General features: G+C 36.7%; 1 long non-coding RNA gene across 2 annotated transcripts in view; it reads right to left on the bottom strand.

Moving 5' to 3' along the window:
* Positions 1-27,531, bottom strand: part of LOC130707656 (uncharacterized) — a 99,953-nt gene that overhangs the window by 18,657 nt on the left and 53,765 nt on the right. For both annotated transcript variants that reach the window (XR_009007657.1, XR_009007658.1), the window contains exon 2: positions 14,466-14,645. This is a non-coding gene — a long non-coding RNA (uncharacterized LOC130707656). The remainder of the gene's footprint in view (positions 1-14,465; positions 14,646-27,531) is intronic.

The following is a 27,531-nucleotide window of genomic DNA, read 5'->3' as shown; positions in this document are numbered from 1 at the left end:
GTGAGAGGCCCGCGCACCGGGATGAAGAGTGGCCCCCACTTGCCAAAACTAGAGAAAGCCCTCGCACAGAAACGAAGACCCAACACAGCCAAAAATAAATTAATTAATTAATTAATTATAGCTGAGGCTCCAGCACCTCTGAGTCACAAGTGTGCTTCCAAACCCTTCTCCAGGCAAAGCCAGTCACTGTCTCACATCCCCCAGCAGGTCACAAAGGAGCCTCTGAGTCTTATTTTTATCCAGTATCCCAGGGGCAAACATCTGCTAAATATTGTGTACAGGCACATCTCACTTGATACAATAGAAATGTGTTTGAAACATATCATGAACCCCTTTCATCCTTCAAAACATATTTCCAATAGATTGTGAATAGTTCTATTTTAAGACATTACCACAAATTATTTTTTTAATGGGAAATAAACAGATTTTAAAGAAAATCACCCCCCCAAAGGCCCTCTATTGTGTAAAGCAGGATGTACGTGTGTATCAGCAGGTGTGCTAGGATGCTGCAGCCCTTTAGTGCTCCTGTCAACACGATGCAAACAAATGTTATGGGAGAAGAACAGATTTAAGTGGGAGATGAATATGTGTGTTCCTTCTAGGCTGTAAAGTTGGAGAGGTAGTTATTATGTTTCATGTATTTTTATATCTTTGTATCTTCCTGGCAGTGAATTCAGATGTTTATGGAGTGAATGAATGAATAAATGAATGAATAAGTAACAAAAGGAAAAGGCCGTTACCCAGAAGACAAGGTCAGTCTGGTGATTTGAACATTTCTCTCTTTACGGAGGGCAAATATCTTGTACATTTAGCCACCTTGATGTCTCATGTCATCCACAGTTACCGTGTACTTGCTCTGAATAAAACAGATGCGGGTTGGAAACAAATTGGCGAAAATGCCTTTCGGAGTTGTCGCTCTTTTTTTTTCTTTTTTCTTTTTGGAATTTTATTTTATTTATTTTTTTATACAGCAGGTCCTTATTAGTCATCCACTTTATACACATCAGTGTATACATGTCAATCCCAATCGCCCAATTCATCACACCACCACCCCCACCACCCTGCCGCTTTCCCCCCTTGGTGTCCATATGTTTGTTCTCTACATCTGTGTCTCAATTTCTGCCCTGCAAACTGGTTCACCTGTACCATTTTTCGAGGTTCCACATATATGAGTTAATATACGATATTTGTTTTTCTCTTTCTGACTTACTTCACTCTGTATGACAGTCTCTAGATCCATCCGAATCTCTACAAATGACCCAATTTCGTTCCTTTTTATGGCTGAGTAATATTCCATTGTATATCTTCTTTATCCACATAAGATGTACCACATCTTCTTTATCCATTCATCTGTCAATGGGCATTTAAGTTGCTTCCATGACCTGGCTATTGTAAATAGTGCTGTAATGAACATTGGGGTACATGTGTCTTTTTGAATTATGGTTTTCTCTGGGTATATGCCCAGTAGTGGGATTGCTGGATCATATGGTAATTCTATTTTTAGTTTTTTAAGGAACCTCCAAACTATTCTCCATAGTGGCTGTATCAATTTATATTCCCACCAAAAGTGCAAGAGGGTTCCCTTTTCTCCACATCCTCTCCAGCATTTGTTGTTTGTAGATTTTCTGATGATGCCCATTCTAACTGGTGTGAGGTGATACCTCATTGTAGTTTTGATTTGCATTTCTCTAATAATTAGTGATGTTGAGCAGCTTTTCATGTGCTTCTTGGCCATCTGTATGTCTTCTTTGGAAAAATCTCTATTTAAGTCTTCTGCCCATTTTTGGATTAGGTTGTTTGTTTTTTTAATATTGAGCTGCATGAGTTGTTTATATATTTTGGAGATGAATCCTTTGTCCATTGATTCGTTTGCAAATATTTTCTCTCATTCTGAGGGTTGTCTTTTCGTCTTGTTTATGGTTTCCTTTGCTGTGCAAAAGCTTTTACGTTTCATTAGGTCCCATTTGTTTATTTTTGTTTTTATTTCCATTACTCTAGGAGGTGGATCAAAAAAGATCTTGTTGTGATTTATGTCAAAGAGTGTTCTTCCTATGTTTTCCTCTAAGAGTTTTATAGTGTCCGGTCTTACAATTAGGTCTCTAATCCATTTTGAGTTTATTTTTGAGTATAGTGTTAGGGAGTGCTCTAATTTCATTCTTTTACATGTATCTGTCCAGTTTTCCCAGCACCACTTATTGAAGAGACTGTCTTTTCTCCATTGTATATCCTTGTCTCCTTTGTCATAGATTAGTTGACCATAGGTGCGTGGGTTTATCTCTGGGCTTTCTATCTTGTTCCATTGATCTATGTTTCTGTTTTTGTGCCAGTCTTGATTACTGTAGCTTTGTAGTATAGTCTGAAGTCAGGGAGTCTGATTCCTCCAGCTCCGTTTGTTTCCCTCAAGACGGCTTTGTCTATTCGGGGTTTTTTGTGTCTCCATACAGATTTTAAGATTTTTTGTTCTAGTTCCATAAAAAATGCCATTAGTAATTTGATAGGGATTGCATTGAATCCGTCGATTGCTTTGGGTAGTATAGTCATTTTCACAATATTGATTCTTCCAATCCAAGAACATGGGATATCTCTCCATCTGTTGGTATCATCTTTAATTTCTTTCATCAGTGTCTTATAGTTTTCTGCATAGAGGTCTTTCGTCTCCCTAGGTAGGTTAATTCCTAGGTATTTTATTCTTTTTGTTGCAATGGTAAATGGGAGTGTTTCCTTAATTTCTCTTTCAGATTTTTCATCATTAGTGTATAGGAATGCAAGAGGTTTCTGTGCATTAATTTTGTATCCTGCAACTTTACCAAATTCATTGATTACTTCTAGTAGTTTTCTGGTGACATCTTTAGGATTCTCTATGTATAGTATCATGTCATCTGCAAACAGTGACAGTTTTACTTCTTCTTTTCCAATTTGGATTCCTTTTATTTCTTTTTCTTCTCTGATTGCCATGGCTAGGACTTCCAAAACTATGTTGAATAATAGTGGTGAGAGTGGACATCCTTGTCTTTTTCCTGATCTTAGAGGAAATGCTTTCAGTTTTTCACCATTGAGAATGATGTTTGCTGTGGGTTTGTCGTATATGACCTTTATTATATTGAGGTGGGTTCCCTCTATGTCCACTTTCTGGAGAGTTTTTATCATAAATGGGTGTTGAATTTTGTCAAAAGCTTTTTCTGCATCTGTTGAGATGATCTTGTGGTTTTTATTCTTCAGTTTGTTAATATGGTTTACCACATTTATTGAATTACATATATTGAAGAACCCTTGCATCCCTGGGATAAATCCCACTTGATCATGGTGTATGATCCTTTTAATGTGTTGTTGGATTCTGTTTGCTAGTATTTTGTTGAGGATTTTTGCATCTGTGTTCATCAGTGATATTGGTCTGTAATTTTCTTTTTTTGTAGCATCTTTGTCTGGTTTTGGTATCAGGGTGGTGCTGGCCTCATAGAATGAGTTTGGGAGTGTTCCTTCCTCTGCAGTTTTTTGGAAGAGTTTGAGAAGGATAGGTGTTAGCTCTTCTCTAAATGTTTGATAGAATTCACTTGTGAAGCCATCTGGTCCTCAACTTTTGTTTGTTGGAAGATTTTTAATCAGAGTTTCAATTTCATTACTTGTGATTGGCCTGTTCATATTTTCTATTTCTTCCTGGTTAAGTCTTGGAAGGTTATACCTTTCTAATAATTTGTCCATTTCTTCCAGATTGCCCGTTTTATTGGCATAGAGTTGCTTGTAGTAGTCTCTTAGGATGCTTTGTATTTCTGCGGTGTCTGTTGTAACTTCTCCTTTTTCTTTTCTAATTTTATTGATTTGAGTCTTCTCCCTTTTTTTCTTGATGAGTCTGGCTAATCGTTTATCAATTTTGTTTATCTTCTCAAAGAACAAGCTTTTAGTTTTATTGATCTTTGCTATCGTTTCCTTCATTTCTTTTTCATTTATTTCTGATCTGATCTTTATGATTTCTTTCCTTCTGCTAACTTTGGGGGTTTTTTATTCTTCTTTCTCTAACTGCTTTAGGTGTAAGGTTAGATTGTTTTTTTGAGATGTTTCTTGTTTCTTGAGGTAGGATTGTATTGCTATCAACTTCCCTCTTAGAACTGCTTTTGCTGCATCCCATAGGTTTTGGGTCATCATGTTTACATTGTCATTTGTTTCCAGGTATTTTTTGATTTCCTCTTTGATTTCTTCAGTGATCTCTTGGTTATTAAGTAGTGTATGGTTTAGCCTCCATGTGTTTGTATATTTTACAGGTTTTTTCCTGTAATTGGTATCTAGTCTCATTGCATTGTGGTCAGAAAAGATACTTGATACAATTTCAATATTTTTAAATTTACCAAGGCTTGATTTGTGACCCAAGATATGATCTATCCTGGAGAATGTTCCATGAGCCCTTGAGAAGAAAGGATAATGTGTTTTTTTGGATGGAATGTCCTGTAAGTATCAATTAAGTCCATCTTGTTTAGTGTATCATTTAAAGCTTGTGTTTCCTTATTTATTTTCATTTTGGATGATCTGTCCATTGGTGAAAGTGGGGTGTTAAAGTACCCTACTATGATAGTATTACTGTCAATTTCCCCTTTTATGGCTGTTAGCATTTGCCTTAAGTATTGAGAAGCTCCTATGTTGGGTGCATAAGTATTTACAATTTTTATACCTTCTTGGATTGATCCCTTGATCATTATGTATTGTCTTTCTTTGTCTCTTGTAATAGTCTTTATCTTAAAGTCTATTTTGTCTGATATGAGAATTGCTACGCCAGCTTTCTTTTGATTTCCATTTGCATGGAATATCTTTTTCCATCCCCTCACTTTCAGTCTGTATGTGTCCCTAGGTCTGAAGTGGGTCTCTTGTAGACAGCATATATATGGGTCTTGTTTTTTTATCCATTCAGCCAGTCTATGTCTTTGGTTGGAACATTTAATCCATTTACATTTAAGGTAATTATTGATATGTATGTTCCTATTACCATTTTCTTAACTGTTTTGGGTTTGTTATTATAGGTCTTTTCCTTCTCCTGTGTTTCCTGCCTAGAGAAGTTCCTTTAGCATTTGTTGTAAAGTTGGTTTGGTGGTGCTGAATTCTCTTAGCTTTTGCTTGTCTGTAAAGGTTTTAATTTCTCCGTCAAATCTGAATGAGATCCTTGCTGGTTAGAGTAATCTTGGTTGTAGGGTTTTCCCTTTCATCACTTTAAATGTGTCCTGCCACTCCCTTCTGGCTTGCAGAGTTTCTGCTGAAAGATCAGCTGTTAACCTGATGGGGATTCCCTTGTATGTTATTTGTTGCTTTTCCCTTGCTGCTTTTAATATTTTTTCTTTGTATTTAATTTTTGATAGTTTGATTAATATGTATCTTGGCATGTTTCTCCTTGGATTTATCTTGTATGGTACTCTCTGTGCTTCCTGGGCTTGATTAACTATTTCCTTTCCCATATTAGGGAAGTTTTCAACTATAATCTCTTCAAATATTTTCTCAGTCCCTTTCTCTTTCTCTTCTTCTTCTGGGACCCCTATAATTCGAATGTTGGTGTGTTTAATGTTGTCCCAGAGGTCTCTAAGACTGTCCTCAATGCTTTTCATTCTTTTTTCTTTATTCTGCTCTGCAATAGTTATTTCCACTATTTTATCTTCCAGGTCACTTATCCGTTCCTCTGCCTCAGTTATTCTGCTATTGATTCCTTCTAGAGAATTTTTAATTTCATTTATTGTGCTGTTCATCATTGTTTGTTTGCTCTTTAGTTCTTCTAGGTCCTTGTTAAACGTTTCTTGTATTTTCTCCATTCTATTTCCAAGATTTTGAATCATCTTTACTATCATTACTCTGAATTCTTTTTCAGGGAGACTGCCTATTTCCTCTTCATTTGTTTGGTCTGGTGGGTTTTTACCTTGCTCCTTCATCTGCTGGGTGTTTCTCTGTCTTCTCATTTTGCTTAACTTACTGTGCTTGGGGTCTCCTTTACGCAGGCTGCAGGTTCGTAGTTCCCATTGTTTTTGGTGTCTGCCCCCAGTGGGTAAGGTTGGTTCAGTGGGTTGTGTAGGTTTCCTGGTGGAGGGGAGTAGTGCCTGTGTTGTGGTGGATGAGGCTGGATCTTGTCTTTCTGGTAGGCAGGACCGTGTCCGGTGGTGTGTTTTAGGGTGTCTGTGACCTTATTATGATTTTTGGCAGCCTCTCTGCTGATGGGTGTGGTTGTGTTCCTGTCTTGCTAGTTGTTTGGCATAGGGTGTCCAGCACTGCAGCTTGCTGGTCGTTGAGAGGAGCTGGGTCTTAGCATTGAGATGGAGATCTCTGGGAGAGCTTTTGCCATTTGATATTACATGGAGCTGGGAGGTCTCTGGCAGCCCAATGCCCTGAACTCGGCTCTCCCACCTCAGAGGCACAGGCCTGACACCCTGCCGTAGCACCAAGACCCTGTCAGCCACACGGCTTGAGCATCAGGTTCCTCCTCTAGCTGAGCTGGGAGTAGAGATTTTACTGCCCAAAGCTCTGATTCCTAACCATACATTTTAATCCAATCCAAAAGTTGTTGAATTCAAGCACAGGATATGGATCTTAAAGGTAAGAAATAATTAATAATTTATAAGGATCATCTTTTACTAAAAATTCTTGGTGTTTCTTTTCTGTTTAAAGTTAACATATTTTCTTGATTTTTAAAGATATTGATATATTTTATTTAAGAACAACTGTGGTGTTAGCAATTTAAAAATACAGGTTTTGGGGCTTCCCTGGTGGCGCAGTGGTTGAGAGTCTGCCTGCCAATGCAGTGGACGCGGGTTCGTGCCCTGGTCTGGGAGGATCCCATATGCCGCGGAGCGACTGGGCCCGTGAGCCACAATTACTGAGCATGCGCGTCTGGATCCTGTGCTCCACAACGAGAGGCCGCGACGGTGAAAGGCCCACGCACCGTGATGAAGAGTGGCCCCGTTTGCCGCAACTAGAGAAAACCCTCGCACAGAAACGAAGATCCAACGCAGCCAAAAATAAATAAATAAATAAAATGCTGGCTTAACTCAAAAAAAAAAAAAAAAACACAGGTTTCAGCTCAAAATATTACTTTTATACTTAGGGTAGATACTCAAATATGTTTATTTTTTCCTGAGCTATTTAACAAAAATATAAATATCATGTAAATTGTCAAATAGTGTGTCACAATCAGTTTCACTCCTAAGGAGTAGTGTGGTTGAATAAAACAGATAGTAGTGAGTATAGGTCCAAGGTATGTTTAACCCTTGAAACTGGAAACATAATTTTAAGCCATAGAAATTTGGAATAAAAAATTCTATAAGGGCTTCCCTGGTGGTGCAGTGGTTGAGAATCTGCCTGCCAATGCAGGGGCACGGGTTCGAGTCCTGGTCTGGGAAGATCCCACATGCCGCGGAGCAACTAGGCCCGTGAGCCACAATTACTGAGCATGCGCGTCTGGATCCTGTGCTCCGCAACAAGAGAGGCCACGATAATGAGAGGCCCGCGCACCGCGATGAAGAGTGGCCCCCACTTGCCACAACTAGAGAAAGCCCTCACACAGAAACGAAGACCCAACACAGCCATAAATAATAAATAAATAAATAAAATAAAATAAAAGACAAAACTGTAGTTCCCAGAGGCTAAAAAAAAAAAAAAAAAATTCTATAAGAGTATTTGTGGAACTTCAAAAATACCCAGTATTCTACTCATCTCAAAGACTATTTACAGGGAACACTTTGGTCAGTATTTTACTACGTTTCCATTGCTGAACAAAGTCCAGTTTTTATTCAGGCTGGAAAATGCCATGTCAGGTTATCACATGAAAGGCGCTTATTTGTAAATCAACATCTTTGTTCCCAAGTATTTGCCCTTTTGATCATCAAAACAAAGCTTGTATACAAAGACACTATCAGAGGTCAAGGTTGACTTGTCCAAGACACTCCTCTTCGATCTGGCATCTCAAAGAGAAGCCTGGCCTCCCAAAGACCCCTGCTGGTCGTGGGCTACAGCCCAGGGTCTAAGGCAGTAAATTCTGATCCACCCTAAAAGAATGCCACCAGGGCTGATACCTTCCCAAACATGAACACCGATGGGCACTCCTCCTGCAAGTTTGCCATGTCATACAACCACAATAGCAAGACTTGGACCCCAGCCCCCAAGTGCCTCCTCACCAGTCACACCAGGTGAGGGTCCTGGACCCTCTCCAATCACTGAAGCTTAGCTGGCAGGCTTGGGCAGGAGTCAAGGCTCTGGGAGGTGTCTGTGTTTCTCCATCCACATTTTAAATGCTTCGTAGCCTGAGGATGGAGATTATTTTCCAGTTTTCCCCAATGATGCTCCCTCAACAGGCCTGGTGAGGGCACTGCCTGTCCAGGTGTCAATGTGACACCTTCTCTTCGTGGTCACAGTGTTGCTCCTGCTGAGTAAGGATGGCAGTCTCTCCTGATAAGTGGGCTCTGCAGGTCCACTTGGACCACAGACTGAGCTGCCCTGAGGGAGGGTGAGGATATTCTACTTCTTTGAGGATCACCCCCCAGTTCTCTATTCAGGACTCCCCTAAGGAAATTCTAGCTATGGCATAGAGTCCAACCCCCAAACCTCACCTTTCCAGCATGTGACAGTCCTTCATCAGTGTTACTTTTCTGGGGTAGGACCCCATCTCTTTAAGCTCCCTCCCTGCATCCCTTTAAGAGTGGAATGTGGAAGTCTCTGTTCGCCATATGGCCTATATTCTAAGACAGATCGTTCCAAACATACTCTACATAGTTGGTGGAAATATGCCAATTTTTCAATGATTTGATTCCAAACAAACTAAAATTTGTGAGCTTTACTGATTTCTCTTATCTTTTCTATTTGCTTTGTCCTTGGGGCTGGTTTTAAGAATACAAATGTAACACGGTCCCACAAGGCTCAGGTTCTAGAATCAGAAAACTTGAATTAGGATCTTCTTTCTGTTTTACATCCTAGTCTATGTGAACTTGGAAGCATTTTTCTATCTGTTTATACATAGCACACACATATGTTTTATTTATATTTATATAACTAATATATACATATATAAAAATAATGTTTAAATAAATAAAATTTATTTTAACTGTTAAAAAGTTATTTAAATAATAACAAAATCTATCACCATTGACTAAGGTCTCTCCTCTCTTGTTTTCCTGGACTGAATAAGACATTTATAATGCAAAGGATGACAGGGAACCTTAAAAATGACAGAAAAAATGATAGCACTATAAATTTTATATAGGAAGAATCAAAATAGGGTGGCTTAATTATGACTGTTATTTAATTAAAGAGATTCTAAAAGGTCAGTCTTATACCAAATATTCCATATCCATATTGTGTCATAAATCTTCTGTACTATTATTAAAGCAGTATATCTGAGCAGGTCACTGTTAAATTGTATGTTACCTGGAGGCAAAATGCCATCTGCATCTATTATTATATTCATACAAACCACTTCCTTGCATCAGTTGCCTGAGTCACTTCTCAGAGCTGTGCTCAGATCATATGAGCTTTTTTTTATCGGATGGGATCAGGGAAGAGCCACAGAACAGAGTACTGTTAGAGCAGGCAGTTTTTGAATGGAGCATCTCAAGAGCATTGAATTCATGATGGATTTGCACAGGGGTTCAGGTTGAAAATGAAGTTGAAACAGAGAAGTAAGATAGGCCAAAGAGAAGGAAAGTTATGAAGCAAGACAAAAAAGAACTCGGACCATTTTACAATTTCTAGAACTGCAAAGGGGTTTTGCTGGGGCCAAAAAAGCAATCTGGAAGGACAATGAAATGCAGATTTCCTAAAATCTTACAGCTCATAACTTCTGGCAGTTGGAGAAGGGGATTGGGGGAGAGAGAGAGAGAGAGAGAGAGAGAGAGAAGTCTTTTCTCTTTCCAGTTCTCCCATTTTATGGTTGATTTTCTATCTTTCCCAATCACTGAGTCATCACCAAAGTCTGGCTAGAATTCCATCCTGTTGCCATGGAATATATTTTGATCTTTTGACTTAGATCATTAATTCCTTCAGTCACAGCACAGCAAAGTGGTCCTGATATTGAGGGGAAAGCAGGGCTAGATATTCAACAGGCATGGACCAATTCCAAGTAAGAAATGTATCATCCTCAGTTCAGAGATAAAATGATGTTTCAGTTCACCAGCAGTGTTGATTTTAGTTACCTTTATTATCATTTTTGGCAAAAAGAATAGCATTTTTGATGTTATATACATTTTGCAGATTTTTATATACAACCTACTTATTTGTTAATGTGTTCCCAGGTGGTCTTAAGTTATTCAAATGCTTTAAATTTTCTTTATATTTTTAAGCCAGCACGCTTCAAAGGAGGTTCCTAATATTTACCAAAGAACAATCACTCTGAATGCCAAAATCAAATAAATTAAAATGTACGCTGTTTTTTTATTATTTCTTTTTTATTGAAAAAAATAGATTTGAAAAAATTTAAGTTGCTTCAACAAATACTTATTGCCAACAAATTTGGAAATTAATCCTGTTGAATAGATCAAAAAACTAAGTTAGCTGGTTAACACACTAATAGGATTTTTAAAAAATTAACTCCAGATGTTACTGACATGTTTTACAAGCAACCCTTTTATATGGATGTGTGGATTTTTGTTAATCCACACATTACACTTTTCAGTTGTCTATATCCATGTGCCCAATAGAAATAAAATGAGGGCACATAGGTAACTTTAAATTGTCTAGGAGCCACATTTAAAAAATAAAAACAAGCTATACTAACTTTACTATTTATTATTTAAACCAATATATTCAAGAAATATCACTTCAATGTGCGATCAATATAAAAATTATGAATGAAATATGGTGCATTCTTTTATTTCTACTATGTCCTTGAAATCTGGTGTGTATTTTACATTTGAAGTGTATCTCAAATAGGATTAGCCACATTCTAAGTGCTCAGAGTCACAGGAAGCTGGTGGCTACCGTACTGGGCAGCCCAAGTCTAAATCACAATCATTATTCAGTTCAAGTTCAATATGACTCAGCGTCTGTCCTAAAAGCATTAAGATTTACTTCCTTACTTTCTGTATTTTTCGCATTGCTCATTGCTTATAAATGCTGATCCCAGTAATAGATCTGTACAGGAATGAGAGGAATAATTGAGTCATTTGGCCAATAGTGCCAGGAAATTACTTCAAGTGTATTGATTGTTAAAATTGCTTCTAATGGCATAACAAACTGACATTGTTGCATGATACTCAAACTTTTAAGTCTGCACATAAACAGACTTTTGCCATTTGGAAAGATAAAGGGAAAGAAAAATCAGTCATTTTTCATATATAACGAGTCTTCCAGATAATCATAAAACATAGTGAAGGAGTGAAACACGAGAAGTACTTCACATTTTAAACCCACATGAATTTTTTTTATGTTTAAGGGAGAAATTTCAACAAATTGTCTTGCCTATGTTGTATATAATCATAAGCTATTTAAATCTTTATTCCAGTCACAATATTAGCAATCAGAGCATGACTACCACATCCTGGCACGAGTCAGCTTGTTGAGATTTCTTAGAGTTGCTGTGCTTTTTTAGAGTGATATCAATATTTACATATTGATGATATAAGTGAACAGTTTGTATTAAGTATTAGAAAGAAAAACACCTTTTTATTGAAATAAAACCATGTCCACATAATTAAAGGATTTTGGAAAATTTTATGCCAATCATTTTGAAGAACGATAGGCTTATCACACAAATATTTGGGATTTCTTTCATTTGGGTTGAAAAAAACTAAATAAGATATTCCAGAGTAAAAATGACAACACTGGGATTCAAATATTATATTCTCACCAAAAAAAAGACTAATAGTGCCTCAGGACGGATTGAACCACTAAGTATATCATGGGGCCTACTGACCTCTATATTTTATAACAATGGTTCTGAAACTTAGACTCAGGATTCCTTTACAGTTTTATGAATTTTAGAGAATCCCAAAGACCTTTGGATTGTGTGGGTTATATATATAAATCTTTAGCATACTCAAAATTAAAATTGATAAAAATTTTAATATCTATCAATTCATTTTAAAATAATAATAATAAACCCATACTCTGTTGACATATTTTTGAAGAAGAGTAACTATATGGTCTAAAATGAAAAAATAAGTGAGAAGAGAGACATTATTTACCTTTTTGAAAATCTTTTTATTATCTGACTTAATAGATAATAAACTATTAGAGATATTAAACTAATAGATATAAATATTAGAGATGCCATAGTTGGAGTTTCTGAATTCTGAATAGCTGAATGCCTGCTTTTGCATTCATTGTGTTGAAATATGTTTCATGGATAAAGTATATTAAAAAATTCAGCCTCATACAAAATACATATCTGGAAAAGGGAGGAATATTGCAAGAGCCTTATCAGGTCATTGTTATATTTCTTAATACCATACCAGAATTGGACAAATGGGAGTGTCTTATAAGTTTCTATGTGAAAACTGTAATGTGGAATCAGAAATCTTATCAATAAGCTTTTTGTACTCTGTTACATTAATATCCATGAGTTTATCTTATACTTTTGAACAGACCTTTTACCTATGCATAATGTCATAACATCATGCGATTGTTATTTGGAAAATATCACTTGAGCTATTCAGTTCTTTCAAATATTGATATATCTCAATAAATAATATCAAAAATTCACAATTATACTATCACCATGAGCTCATCAGGAAAGTATTAAATACTAGAAAGTTGCAAGATCACCATGATGGACACAAGTTTTCCAAATTCTATCATTTGAAAGCTGAAAATTTATTGGCAACAAATAGTGTCAGTTGGTTTCTTTAAAGTGAAGAATCCGTTTATTTAGTTTGAGAAAATGTCTCCTAGAAACCCAAGTCTGAATTACCAGAGATTTTCTGTCAGTCATTCTTGAGAGAAAAAAAACAAAACAAAACAATTCTTCCATGAAAAAGTGGCTATTTGAGCCCACAACTCAATCAAACACATGCTTTTCCTCAAGATAATCATGACACTTTGGTATCCGGAAATGAATTAGGGATACTTCCCATTTCATTACACAGAATGTTTAAAAGATGTGTACTAAGGGTCAAGATTTCATAAAATTAATGTTATACTGCTACAAGAAGGACTGTCTTCAGCGAAGCCAACACTTGTTTTCTTTTATTATGCCAATGGCAAGAAAGACAATTGATGTCTAGTAGAGTTTTGTGCCACTGTTTTGATTCATGTTAAGCGATCAGCAGTTTTATCCACCATTGCTTTTGCACCATCAATGACAATGGCAGTGCAAAAGGCATTGATGTCTTAGTGTAATTAGGAAAATATTTTTGGCCATGTGGAATCCTCAGAAGATCTCAGGGATATCACACTATGAACCACTGCTCTATAACTCCACTAAGCAAGGATCCAGCTTCAGTTTGAACACTTTAAGCTGAAGCATCTCTGTTGGGGGCAGAAATGATGCTCTTCTTCATATAAAGTTGAAATCCATCTCCCTATAACTTCCACCAGTAAATCCTACCTACTCTGACCTCTTGGGAAAGCCCAGAAGAAAAGAAAGCCCTTCTATATGACAGCCTTCCAATTTTTTGAAGACAGAATGTCTTCCCAAGTCTATGCTTCTCCAGATTCAACATTCTCATTTATCAACATTTTCTCTTTGGGATTAACTTTAACTTTCTTTGGGATTAACTTTAACTTTAACTATGGGACATTATTCATCCTTAAAAATAAAGGAAATTCTGTCACATGCTATAACATGGGTGAACCTTAAGGACATTATGCTAAGTGAAATAAACCAGTCACAAAAAGAAAATATTGTGTGACTCCACTTATATGAGCTATAAAGAGTAGTGAAACTCATTGAGACAGAAGTAGAATGTTGGTTGCCAGGGACTGTGAGGAGAAAGGATGGGAAGTTCTTGTTTAATGGTTACAGAGTTTCAGTTTTGCAGGATGAAAAAAGTTTTGGAGGTGGATGGTGGTAAAGGTTACACAAAAATATGAATGTACTTAATGCCATTAAATGGTGCACTTAAAAGTGGTTAAGATAGTAAATTTTATGTATTGATAAAATCTTAGCAACATTGATCTAGTAATAACACAGAAAATATAAATTAAATATATAAGAATGATACAAGGCTTATCACTACAAATCTGACACTTTTAAAAAGATAACTTTATGATAAATACTTGAAAAATACATGACAACTCTTATTTAAAAATAAAAATTATCAAAATTGAGACTAGAAATAAAAACTTAAAATTATTCCTTGTCTATGAAATGAATTGATTCCTTAATTAATTAAATGTTATTGAAAACATTCCAGAAGTGAAAGTCCCAGACTTAAATACCTCCACTGTAAGAAATAGATGATAACTATTCAATAAACTCACTCAGAGAATATTAAAAAAAACGGACACATCCAAGCTTATTTTTTGAGGCCAACATACCTAAGGTAGATTGCACTGAGAGTCTTAATTTTCCTTACCTCATTGTATCCGTTCCTATGGTTAATTTCTTCCCACAGACTCTGGGCTTGGCCATAGACTTGCTTTTGTCTGTGGACAGCAGCACATGTGCTGCAGGAAGAGGCTTGGAAAAGTGCATGTGTGTTTCACACTCTTTCTTGGAGCCCAGGCACTGCCGAGAGAATGTTCTGGACCAGCCCCTGGAGGATGGAACAGGTGCAGGAGAACTGAGTTGGCTCAGCTGAACCCACACTAGACCAGCCAGCTCCTACCCCGTTCATCCATGGACGAAGGAGCCTGCCCAGCCGAGATCAGTTCATCCTACTCCAGATCTGCAGAATTTCCAGCCAGCCCAGAAAATCATGTGTAAATAAACAAAGAGAGAGAGAGAGAGACAAATATAAACTCAGTGGTCTTAGTGCGTGTCCCATCCCTAGCATCCTAACACAGTGGAGCCTTCCTATTGGAGACAGCCGTGTCACCACCAGCTGGGCGACCTCTTCACTGTTGCAATCCCACAAGGGTGCAGTGTACCCTTTAAACCAGCAGGTGGTGTTTGATGCCGCCTCCATCACACATGAACGGAACATGTCTTGGAACCAAGGGAAGGATGAACGTGGGAGAGGACCCCTTTCTGCTACATGTACCTTATAAACCACTTGAAAAATGTTGCATCCCATTCCCATGATGCAGGGATCAGTGGGTTTGGAGTCCGAGTGACAGAGGGCCCAACTCTTATCTAATGACCCTTTTCTACAGGAGCCTGTTTCTGGGCTGCAGCAAACCACCATTAGGTCCGAGGGTGGTGATAACTTACTGAGATTCTTAGCCTCTGCATGTTTCTACATCTCTTGTTTGCTTCCCTCCACTCTGCCTAGACCTTTGCAAGGTTTCCATTTACTGACAGCTTTTCAGTCACCTTGTGAGGGTGACACCACATGATGCCAAGTACAGGTTGTGAGGATGATGATACTATTTAGAGAGCAGGGAAAACAGTGCATTGTGTCTGCAGTGTTTCTGATATCTTTGAATGACATTTTACTACTAAATAATGGAAAGTTACTGCTTCCAGATAGAATTATGTTCTATCTATGGACTTTAAAAGGTTATTGTATTTCTGGATTTTTTTTTTTTTTACCACTGTCATAAATATTGTGGCTGTAAGTATTATGGACTTTCACCTAATGTACTCTTGTTCACAGTATTAGTGCCAAATTTAAAACTTCTTTTACTTCCTTTCTTGACTCATTGATCATAAATATACTCTTTACTTCAGAAATCGCCTTGATAGTCTCTAAATTTCCATTCCTTTAGAAAATAACACCCAAGATAAAGACTATTTTATTAACTTCTGTGGCCCCAACCACCTAACTTTGTACCTAAAAACTATTCATATAAATAAATGGATTAATAAATGAAGTGACTCCCATAGCTGAAGTTCATGGTTTTAAATTTTAGCACAATCTGTGGGTCTCTGAGTCCTTTGATCTGTTTGGACTTCCCTCTTTAATATCGCACACACACGCACGCACACACACACACGCATACCTGCATCAACCTCAAAATAATATGGAAAATCCAATATAGACTATCGTCAATATAGTCATGGTCATCTTTGTCTCCATTGATTTTTGTTGTTGTTGTTGTTAATTTCTTATATTGTGGCCCATCGCACCTCTTTGTAACAAGTAAACCCAAACATAAGATACAGCAACTTTCTTATAATTTCCCACAAACCAAAAACATGAGGCTATTGCATGCTGCATAATTTTACTAAAATTTGTATCATAAAACAGCTTACTCCATGGCACAACTGTCAACTTAAACTTGTTTATTACTTGGCCCCATACCTAAAGCTCTTTGGTCATTTCACAGCATCTTTCTTCCTCAGGAAGCAAAGCCTTTTCTCTATTTAGGGGCCCTTCACTCCTTACTACTCCTCAAATGTCATCTTTTCAACTTTTACACCACTCCATCCCTTCTTCTGACGTGGCTACAGTCATTGAAAATTTTCTCTTGCTTTATTATTATTTAAAGTAATTTAGGAGGCAGGTGGTCGTATAAAATTCCAAAATCAAAAGTAGACAATTTTCCAACAAAAAGCCACCTTCCATATAGAAATTGTGACCTTACTCTGGTCATCAAAATCAGCTGAAATCAGTTTTTGTTCAAAATAATATTTTTTTCCTGGGATACAAATAGCTTTGAACACCGTTTTGTATGGCATAATAGCTTGAACTTCCTTTCTCTCCTCCATTTCTGCCAAGGACTGCGGTGGGGAAGACAAAGGATGCATTTGAGTCATGGTCTCGGATCAGGAGCCGAGACAGAAGAGGGGGTGTCCCGGGCTTGAACGTCTGCAGTGTGTCTGCAGGACATGTGTGCATGTGTGTTGTATGTATGCATGTTAAATAAAAAAGATACTTCAAGTGGGTAGTAGGGCATCTTCAGACAGGTGTGTCTCAGTCACATTAGTGAGAAAGTAACGAGTTGGTCAACACTTTCTTTCTTTCTTTATTTTTGGCTGCGTTGGGTCTTCGTTTGCTGTGCGGGCTTTCTCTAGTTGCGGTGAGCGGGGGCTACTCTTCGTTGCAGTGCGCGGGCTTCTCATTGCGGTGGCTTCTCTTATTGCAGAGCACCGACTCTAGGCGCGGGGGCTTCAGTAGTTGTGGAACATGCGCTCAGTAGTTGTGGCTCATGGGCTCTAGAGTGCAGGCTCAGTAGTTGTGGCGCATGGGCTTAGTTGCTCCACGGCATGTGGGATCTTCCCGGACCAGGGCTCGAACCCGTGTCCCCTGCATTGGCAGGCGGATTCTTAACCACTGCACCACCAGGGAAGACCCCAACACTTTAAGATAAAGTTGTTTTGTACAATGAGGATTACCAGTAAGAGAAATAAGATGGGAGGCAGGAAACAGCTTAGGAAGCTATTGAAAATTGCCCTGGATAATATAGTTTAAGTTGTTCTGTAGTCATAAGGATTAATTTGCAGGTTTTTAAAATAATACTACTTATTTTCCTTACTTATTTTCTATTTTAAAATTTCAGGGAGAAGAAAATATCCTAGCCACAGAGAAACTAGTTCTCATGGGAACTAGTTTATCATAAATGGGAGAAGGAAGTGGACATCGTTGCTGATAATATTTCCCAGAAAGGGAAAGTTAGCTTCATATTATATTCCCATTACAATGATTTCTACATGCTTTTGTAGGAAGTTTGTAAACATCCTATATGATAATTATACATGAGGCAAAATTAATAACATGATTTCTTCCCTCTTCTGCTTTATAAAAGTAGTAGTAGTAATAGTAGTGGTAGTAACCATGGTCTTAAGTTATAACTTATTTGGTAAGAAAAATTAGGCTATATTTGAATTACAATAATAAAATTAAAGAGCAAACAATAAATAATTTTTAAAAATAAAGCGTATTATCAGAATTCTCAAATCAAATCACCTGCAAGACTTTTCCACCTCTGTCTCCTCTGTCTCGTACTCAAAGCTCTTGCACACCACAGGTGTCTCCTCATCTTGTCTAACCAACTCATCTTTCTATGGCATCTAATTTTCACTCAATGTTTTTGTCAGAGTAACAATCTCTAGATCCTCCCTCCATCAAAAACATCTAAATGAACTTTACATTTTATATTCAGTCAAAGTCGAACAAGATAAGTCCTTGTGAAAAAATCAGTGGATGTGTCAGAGTTCTTTCTTATTTCTCCCATATTTCACTGCTGGCCTTCTTCCTTTCACCATATTAGCCAATCTGTTCCCAAAATGTAATGTCCGTAAATATTTGCTTTCTTCTCCTCCACCTTTCTCTGATTTATCTATGACCTTCCATTCAGAAAATGCTGTTCACCACTACTATCACCTTATAATCTTAAATTCAGTCAGGTTCACTACTGACAGTATTTCCTGGCTAAGCGAGCAGTAAAAACATGCATTGGGCTGTGATGCACTCGGGATGAATTCTAACCAGTAACGTGAGATTGATACACCTCAGAAAATGATGTAAGCACATATAGATGCAGCTACTGTGTGTTTGCCGATTTTCTTTGCATAAAAGTTTTACTTTTTCATGATCCGATTTAACCTGTAACTAAAAATTACTAGTTTGTATGAGCCACACACAGATATATAATAGAGATTTGGAATGGCGCCATGAAATCTGTTTTCTATAGGAAACTGAAAATAGCCACAGCACCTGAGTTTTTGATTCAGTTCATGAAGATACTTATTTTGTTAGTGAATTGATATAAGGACCTAAATCTGTGAATTGGAGAGAATCATATCTCTATCTATGTGGAAAGGTCGTTATAAGCATTAGTAAAAATACATGTGTATTATCAGTATATATCCTTATAATAAATATGGTTTCATACTACCTGACTATAATAATGATTAACTGTAATTGTATCAACATATTAGTCATTCTGATATATGAATGAAGATATCTGTAACCATTCAATCAAGATAGAGTCAATGTTGACCACGTGCTCCTGGGGTTTTTATTGCTTAAGTTTGGTTTGAGTTTGAGTTTCCCTTTTTGCCAGGACGTCTCACTGGTTTAAAACCTAAATTGCCGGGCTTCCCTGGTGGCGCAGTGGTTGAGAATCCGCCTGCTAATGCAGGGGACACGGGTTCGAGCCCTGGTCTGGGAAGATCCCACATGCCACGGAGCAGCTGGGCCCGTGAGCCACAATTGCTGAGCCTGCGCGTCTGGAGCCTGTGCCCCGCGACGGGAGGGGCCGCGATAGAGAAAGGCCCGCGCACCGCGATGAAGAGCGGTCCCCGCACCGCGATGAAGAGTGGCCCCCGCTTGCCGCAACTGGAGAAAGCCCTCGCACGAACCGAAGACCCAACACAGCCAAAAATAAATAAATAAATAAATAAATAAATAAGAAAATCCTTTTAAAAAAAAAAAAAAAAAAAAAACCTAAATTGCCTCCTGATAGGAATCTTGATACAACAGCCCTCCCGGCCTGTGTGCATAACCAAGTCAAATTAAAGATCTCGTTTTATTTTAAGAGGGTCTCATGACTCTCATTCAAATAAAGTGTTTGATTAGAAAAGATTAAATATGACTAATGAAATAAAAATTATTAACTATAATTTATAACCCAAAATAGGTCTTCATAATGATGCAAATATATACAAGTCATTCCAGATGTACTCTGTGTTTTTCTAAGAAAAAGTTCCCTTGGAACAAATTAAGAACTGCATGTGTGGCTTATTTTGCTGTTTGTTTTTTTGTTGTTGTTGTTGTTTTTAATGAAATAAGAAAGCTTTCTGGGTCTATATACAGATTATACAATTACTTCTTTTTTAGTAGAATTTTAAGTTAAATTTAAATTAAAAATAAAATTGAGTTAAAATATTTACACACACGTTTTTATTTGCCTTTATTATTCTTCCCTCTGCCCTGCTTATCCTAAGACTGCCTACCTCCTAAATTTATTTCCAAGTAATCATTTTTATCTGGTTTTTTTGAACAAAGAAATATGTATATGATATTTCCGAGCTAAGTGTAGCATCACAGCCTTCTACTCTATTTTTGAATAAAGAGCAGTTGTTCTATAAGTGACATTTATTTTGCTCACATGTTCTTACCTCTTCCTTCTCAGTAATAATGAGCCCACTCATGGATTGAGCTCTGTAAAAAGACTAGACTGACTCTTCATTCAAAAATATTTCAGTTTAAAACTCAACTTAGCGGAAAGCAAATTCCTCTCCTCCTTCTCTTCCTTTTTCTCACCCTCCTTCTCCTCAAAACTTCAATCATACTGATCTTTTCTCTCTTAACAATACATCACGAACAATTTTCCATAAATTCAATATTTTCTACAATCATATTTTCACTGGTATGTCATATTCTACTACATGAATGAATCTAACTTATTTAACTCTTTCCAATTTTTAAATCTGCCCTTCAGTTTTCAAAGATGATGAGGTTGAATTTATCTAGATGAATAGTGGAACTAAAAATTAGACATTTTTCCCATAGTTGCTACATTTATGTTATCCTTAGAGCTACCATGAGCTTATTTCAAAATGTCTGCTTCCATTTGATATCACCATGAACTTCAGAAAAGCTTTGCATTAAAAGCCACACCATTTTTTGATTGATGTGTTATGAATGTACATCTCTGCTGCTGTTCCATCAGCATCTCACAATTATGCTTTATGGCTACATAGACCTACTCAGTTATTCAAATGCAGTGATGGTTTCATCATTAGTCACACCCAAACTCATGCATATGCAGACACTATACACTGGTCTATGGATTTTCTTCTGCCTTCTAGTCTTACTATTCAGTCATCAAAATTTACAGAGTACTCATATGACCAACACTGTGCAAGGCATGATGCCAAAGATATGATATGAAGTTCCTGGAATTAAGGGTACCAATAACAATAACAATAAAATACTAATGATGATAGGGAACGTTATATAACACACATATCAGAAACTGTCCTACACGTGGAAACAACCTAAACGTCCATCAACGGGAGAATGAATAAAGAAGATGTGGTACATATATACAATGGAATACTACTCAGCCATTAAAAAGAATGAAATAATGCCATTTGCAGCAACATGGATAGACCTAGAGATGATCAAACTAAGTGAAGTCAGTCAGAAAGAGAAAGATAAATACCATGTGATATCACTTATATATAGAATCTAAAATGTGACACAAATGGACTTATCTATGAAACAGAAACAGACTCACAGACATGGAGAACAGACTTGTGGTTGCCAAGTGGGAAGGGGTGGGGGAGGGAAGGATTGGGAGTTTGGGATTAGCAGATGCAAACTATTACATATAGGATGGATAAACAACAAAGTCCTATTGTATAGCACAGGGAACTATGTTCAATATCTTATGATAAACCATAATGGAAAAGAAAATGAAAAAGAATGTATACATATGTATAACTAAATCACTTTTCTGTACAGCAGAAATGAACATAACATTGTAAATCAACAATACTTAAATAAAATAAAAAAAACTGTCCTACATATTTTTTGTACATTTATTATTTAATCCTCATAACAGCCTATAAGCTGTACTGTTTATCATTGTTCCCACTTTGCATGAAGAAAACTGAGGCACGAAAATGTCTAAGTGATTTTCCTAAGGTTACCAACACCTTTAAGTGAAAGACCCAAGATTGGATCTCAGACAGTTTGGAATCTGGACTTAATCTTTATAATATGATTGGTGGGGATACGTAGCATATTCAAGAAAAATTAGAGAACAAAATAGTTCATTATCAAGTGTTAAATTACTAGGTAAAAATAATTGGTACATTAGCTACAGTATAAAGAAGTGTTAATGGTATGGCATGGAAAAAGGAGCTTGAAAATGAGGTCTTCTTAAATAAGAGTGATTAAGGAATTCTCCACGGAGAGGTGGTAGGTATGTGAAGACAGACAAAGCCTTCCTGAGATTGGGGGTGGAGGAGAAGGACAAATCCATTCCTCCTATCACCAAGGTCAGTCTTATATTTTTGCATTGCTAATGAGTAACCAGTTTGGGTGTTGATATTGTGTATTTGGCAGGGGAAAAATGTGAAAAAAAACAAAGTGTGGTATTTTGTATGGGATCATTTTAAGTCACTTTGTAAGAATGAGTTCTCATTGAAATTTGCTTTGCTTAAGACTTGCCAGTAATGGTGAAAATTTACATAACAGTAAGTATTTCCAGGATGCTTGTTTTTCACTTGCACAATGTGCTATTTGGAAAACTTGAACAGACTGAAGATTCCACTTTAGAAAAATCATTCTAGCTCATTATTTAGTACATTAGTAATTTATCACTAATTGTAGCAATTTAACAAGAAAAATGAACAACAAAATCTTATATGTTGTGTATCCAACCCTATGACCTTGAGTTATTTATGGCCATATCTACTAGTATAATTAATTTTGGGGAAGTGTTATAACTATAATTCATGTTTGCTAGAAAAAGTGGAAAATCTTGTATAGAGATGAATCTTCAGTAGTTTTGAATAACTGTGATAAAACTATTTTTTTAAAGGCCTTGCTAAAGGCATCAGCATCCCTTTCAAAGCAAGGTCAGATGTGCACTTCCTAATAGAGAGTGAGGAAAGTTCATGTCTTCTGACCTTCCCAAATAAAACAACACATTCAAATCTGGCCTTAGCAAAGGTAAGTTCTGACTGTGTTCAATACATGCTCCCATCCCCCCTCCATTCTAAATAGAAACTCTTTAATGAATCCAGACCACATTTCAATTGGTTTATAGTAATATCTTCACTCAGTTAATGTAAGGCCTTGCTTTTTGAATTTTTGGAAACATCTACAGTTGAATTCATTTTTATTTTGGTAAAACAGTTAAGGAGTAAATAGGACATTTTTATCACTGTTAATTTATTAATTTCCCCTGTGCTTTGATGATCAGCTATCTATTTTCATTAACGCTTTCTTATTGGTCATATATACCACTGTGTTTGCCATGGGTTTGTTCTAAATGCTAATGTTTGTTTCTAGATCAGCTTGAGTAAGCTGGACACCTTCCATCTTTTCCTGTAGAATGGAAGATGTCTCTCTTCCAGAGATGGATGTTACTTCTACAAACCTGTCAGATCCCACCTGTCTTTTCAGCTTTTCGTGCGTGCATATAATGACTAAGCTCTTAATTTAAGAACATCATTATAATAATTAAGTATGAATCATTGCTCTTCCCATTATTCTGGATGCAATTCTTGTTATGCTTCTCTCTCAACAAGATAAAGCTGCTGATTTAAGTGTTGGCATATGAGTAAAACTCCTGCAATGATTCCAGCTGGAAGAGAAGAAGGAAGAAAAACATAATGTCTGTTTGGCTTTAATATTTGCGCTTACAAAATTACAGAGCCAGGGTGGACAGAAACATCGTAGCTTGAAAGTGTAGGAAATCCCTAAGGTCTGTAAATAGTCTAGTGATTATGTTTTAAGTGTTTAGTGCCACATATAACAGTTAATCAATGGAATTCTACGGTCCTGCCAATTTGTCAGTATGTCACTACCCCTCTGCTAGCAGTGAGTGGATTTCCTGAAATGTGCAAAGGAATAAGTCCCAATCCAAAAGGATGCTTCCTGCCGGGGAAGAAAGCCGTTCTTCCAGTACGACCACAGAATGACTGGGAAGACACCCGAAGTCCTGACTCCAATTGTCCTGCAGAGGAATAGAATTATTTTTTGCTCCCCTTTCTTCTCTGCCTCTTACTTTATCCCTGACTATAATTCCATTCCATCCTTGCTTCTGGTGACTCCCCATTTCATGGGAAGAAATTTATTTTTTCTCAGTCATTAAATATATATTCAGGGAATATCTCACACAGTTATATTTACATTATAAAGGTCTCATCTGAAATGTCAGAGGCAATTGAAATATTTCACTTTAAAGAAATATGAAAAATCATGGATTTTTTATTCTGATAATAATTTCAGTGTAATTAAGGAGAACAGATTAGTACCACAAATGTACAAGCTTGAATATTAAGAAGGGCAGTAAGATTCCTGAAGCAACCTCATGTTTTGCCTACAGCTAAGGTATGTTTTTCTAAGCAGGTCAGTTACGAGGACCCTGGAAGCCAGCTTGTCCGTTTTCATGAGCATCACATGGATGCTTGGATACCTGAGGGTTACATTATGCAGGCTCTTAGGGATTTATCCCCTGGACTGAGCGCTTCCCACTCCTGGAAAGCATTTCTCAGTCATTCACGGCAGTCATCAGAGGGCGGCGGAAGAAAGCAGAAATCCTTCTGTCTCCTTTTCCTTCAGTGAGACCAACAGCAAGGAGATGTGAGTCTAAGGCTTGAGATGTGAGAATCACCTGTCCTGATGAGGACATGTGGTTTGTGAGCAGAGAAGGACATTTGTAATCCCCCCCCCTTTCTTTTTTTAGTTTACTGTACTTCTTTCAAAGCTTATGCCAGCCCAAATTATTTCCTGCTTTTGATTTTCTGGTGATGTTTCCTCTTCCACTGCTAATAATTCTTTTTTCACCATGGATGGGTGATCACCACAAAAGACTTGATTAGATTGACTATCTCTAGAAAACAAGATAAGAAAGCATCACCGAATTTATAGTCAAAAGACAGTTTGAGTCATCTAGTTTAGTGGAAATTTTTGCCTACTTAACACCCAGAAGAATTTTGAAAAACTATATATGCTTTCACACAATGTTAGGTGGCCGCTAAAAAATTTTGTCATAAGTTGATATAGTTGTAAAGAGTATAATTTCCAGATCAACAAATATTGGAGTTTTAAAAATAAGTCAACTAGAATTTAGATACATGTTTGTAAATTTACCTAATGAAATCTAAAAATTGTAATGATTTTATATCTTGAATCAGCCATGGAAAGGTACACATGAACAAGTTCAAGTAACAGTTGGCTATTTTACATGACTTTTCTTTCTTGAATGTAAATTTCACTCCATTTCTCCCTTTGAGTTTTGTTAGTATAAATGTTTTTATTCCTGAAAATGCTTTGCTGATCATCATATTTTTTCACTCCGATAAAAATGTGGGCAAAAATTTCTGTGCCCATAAGACTCTAGAGATTAAAAATTTCTTCCTGATTGATTTTTCATTATGATTATTCATTGATACAGAAAGAATCGAGCAACATAAATTCATAAATACAGAATTTTTTATCAAACAATAGAAATAGTGCAGCATAAATACCAGAATTAATCAAACAGCAGAAATACTAATGTATGGGACCTCTGAACCTGGGGTCGTCCATGACCCTTCAGAGATGTCCCCCGTGGACACAGGGCTGCTTTATTTGGCCATGGGCAATTCCTGGAGACAGACTCAGCAGTGTTCTGTCAAAATCCATACTCCTGACAATCGTGTAAATGAGTGTCACAGTCCTAGAGGGAGAATTTGACAGTGGGGCACAGATTACTACATATAACAGTTCTTCAGTTAATGCATAAAAGCATTTAGGACAGTGCTCAACGTACCATATTTGATAAATTATTAAGAAATTATTGGGACTTCCCTGGTGGCGCAGTGGTTAAGAACCCACCTGCCAATGCAGGGGACACGGGTTCAAGCCGTGGTCCGGGAAGATCCCACATGCCACGGAGCAACTAAGCCCATGCGCCGCAACTCCTGAGCCTGCGCTCTAGAGCCCACAAGCCACAACTACTGAGCCCGCGTGCTGCAACTACTGAAGCCTGCATGCTGCAATTACTGAAGCCCACGCGCCTAGAGCCTGTGCTTGGCAACAAGAGAAGCCACCGCAATGAGAAGCCCGTGCACCACAATGAAGAGTAGCCCCCGGTCGCCGCAACTAGAGAAAGCCCGCGTGTAGCAACAAAGACTCAACACAGCCAAAAATAAATAAATAAAATAAATAAAATTTTAAAAAAAGAAAAATTATTATACCATTAATAAGCTGTGTTTTGATAAAATATTATTCACATTTCTAAACTAAATAGAATATTTTATTAAATTACAAGTAAGACCTCTAGCATTAGTAAAGTCTAAAGATTAAAATATTGGACACATAGGGAAAAAAGAACCTAAATATTTGTTGAATGCATTTGAATAGCCAAGATAATATTCTTCTGCTCTCGAAAAAATAAAAATCAATTTCCTGGGTTTCATTATTTGTTAATTATTTGAGTAACTGCACATTTTCCGTAGGAGAACTTTTTTATTCAATTTGGGAGTAAAGTTAAGATCATTTCTCTTCCCAAGAGAGCACTTTTGTGTCTCTTACTAAATGGTCCCTTCCCTCCAAGTTCTACAGTCCCTCACTTTTATTCTGCTCCTCTCCAAAAACACAGATCCTATGAGTTTCCATTTCATTTAAGCCAAAGCATATGAGAAAAGTAAAGTCTTTCCAAATTCTACTTAACCATTCCTAATATTTATGTAAAAAGACATGAAAATGGCAAACATACTCTTTAGATGAGTACATATGAGTTGTTAAGGAAAGTATTTCATATTAAAATTTTTGTCTTTGAATTACATGGAATCTCTCTTGAAAATGAGTCAAAGATGTTGAAATCCACTATTGTTGGTTAAATGTGTTTGCATAAGTCTGCCTTTTACTCTGAGAAGATAAATATAGGATTTGAATTATTGAACTGTTGCTTATATAAAGTAAATAGCATACCTTATTTTAAACACATTTTTAAACATATTTCAGAACTGCTGGCTTATACTATAAAAACTACCAATAAAAAGAAAAAAATGTTATCTGAACTAAGAGGCATTTTTCAGCTAGCCTAAGAATAAGTCTTAGTCTAAGAAGATTATGTGGAAACAACAAGAAATCTATCTCAGAATAATAATTATATAAAATTTCTTTTCTTAGAAGGGGAAGGTATAAATACTAATGGAGATAGCTAATTTTTTAGAAATATTTAAGCATTAGTAAAATAGTCATACAATTTACTTCTAAACTCTACAGATTGGTTTAGAACTTTTATTTTCAGCAGGAGTTGTAAAACTCAACTGGACTGGACATTTCTAATTTAAAATATGCAGGATATAAAGAAATGGAGAGCATAAATTACTATTTTCTAAGCACTTGAAAATCTAAGGTATGATTTCTATATTTTAAGGAACAAAGCTAAATCTACTTCCCACATTTTATTATGTGCAAATATATCGAGTTCACTTTGGTATTCTAATTCTGAAATAAATTTTAAAATAAAGACCTTAAATAAAAATAAAATAAAATAAAATAAAGGCCTTAGTGTTTAAACTACAACTATCTTCCTTTTCAAAAATTTTTTAAATAAGAACTACTCCATACCCTCCTCTACCAAAATTATTCTAAGTCCTGAAAAAGGATTAAAAGAGTAAAACCAATCTTACTGATCTGTTCACAGATGTTCACATTTTAGTGTACTGGATCAGGTTTCCCTGACTAATTAATGGAATTGGCATTAATCGATATTTCCCAAAGCCTTACTTGGTCGGTTTTCAAGATGCCATTCCTTCCAGGTTTCAAGCTGTTGATCAAACAGCTGCACTGAAGAGAGACAACCCTGAGTTCTCTACCTTTCCAACATAGAAACAAAGTGAAGAGGATTAAACACCTTGTG

This window comes from Balaenoptera acutorostrata, chromosome 3 (genome assembly GCF_949987535.1).
Source record: "Balaenoptera acutorostrata chromosome 3, mBalAcu1.1, whole genome shotgun sequence".
Lineage (NCBI taxonomy): Eukaryota > Metazoa > Chordata > Mammalia > Artiodactyla > Balaenopteridae > Balaenoptera > Balaenoptera acutorostrata.
Note: the sequence above shows the minus strand (reverse complement) of the source record. Positions and strands in the feature narration are given on the sequence as shown.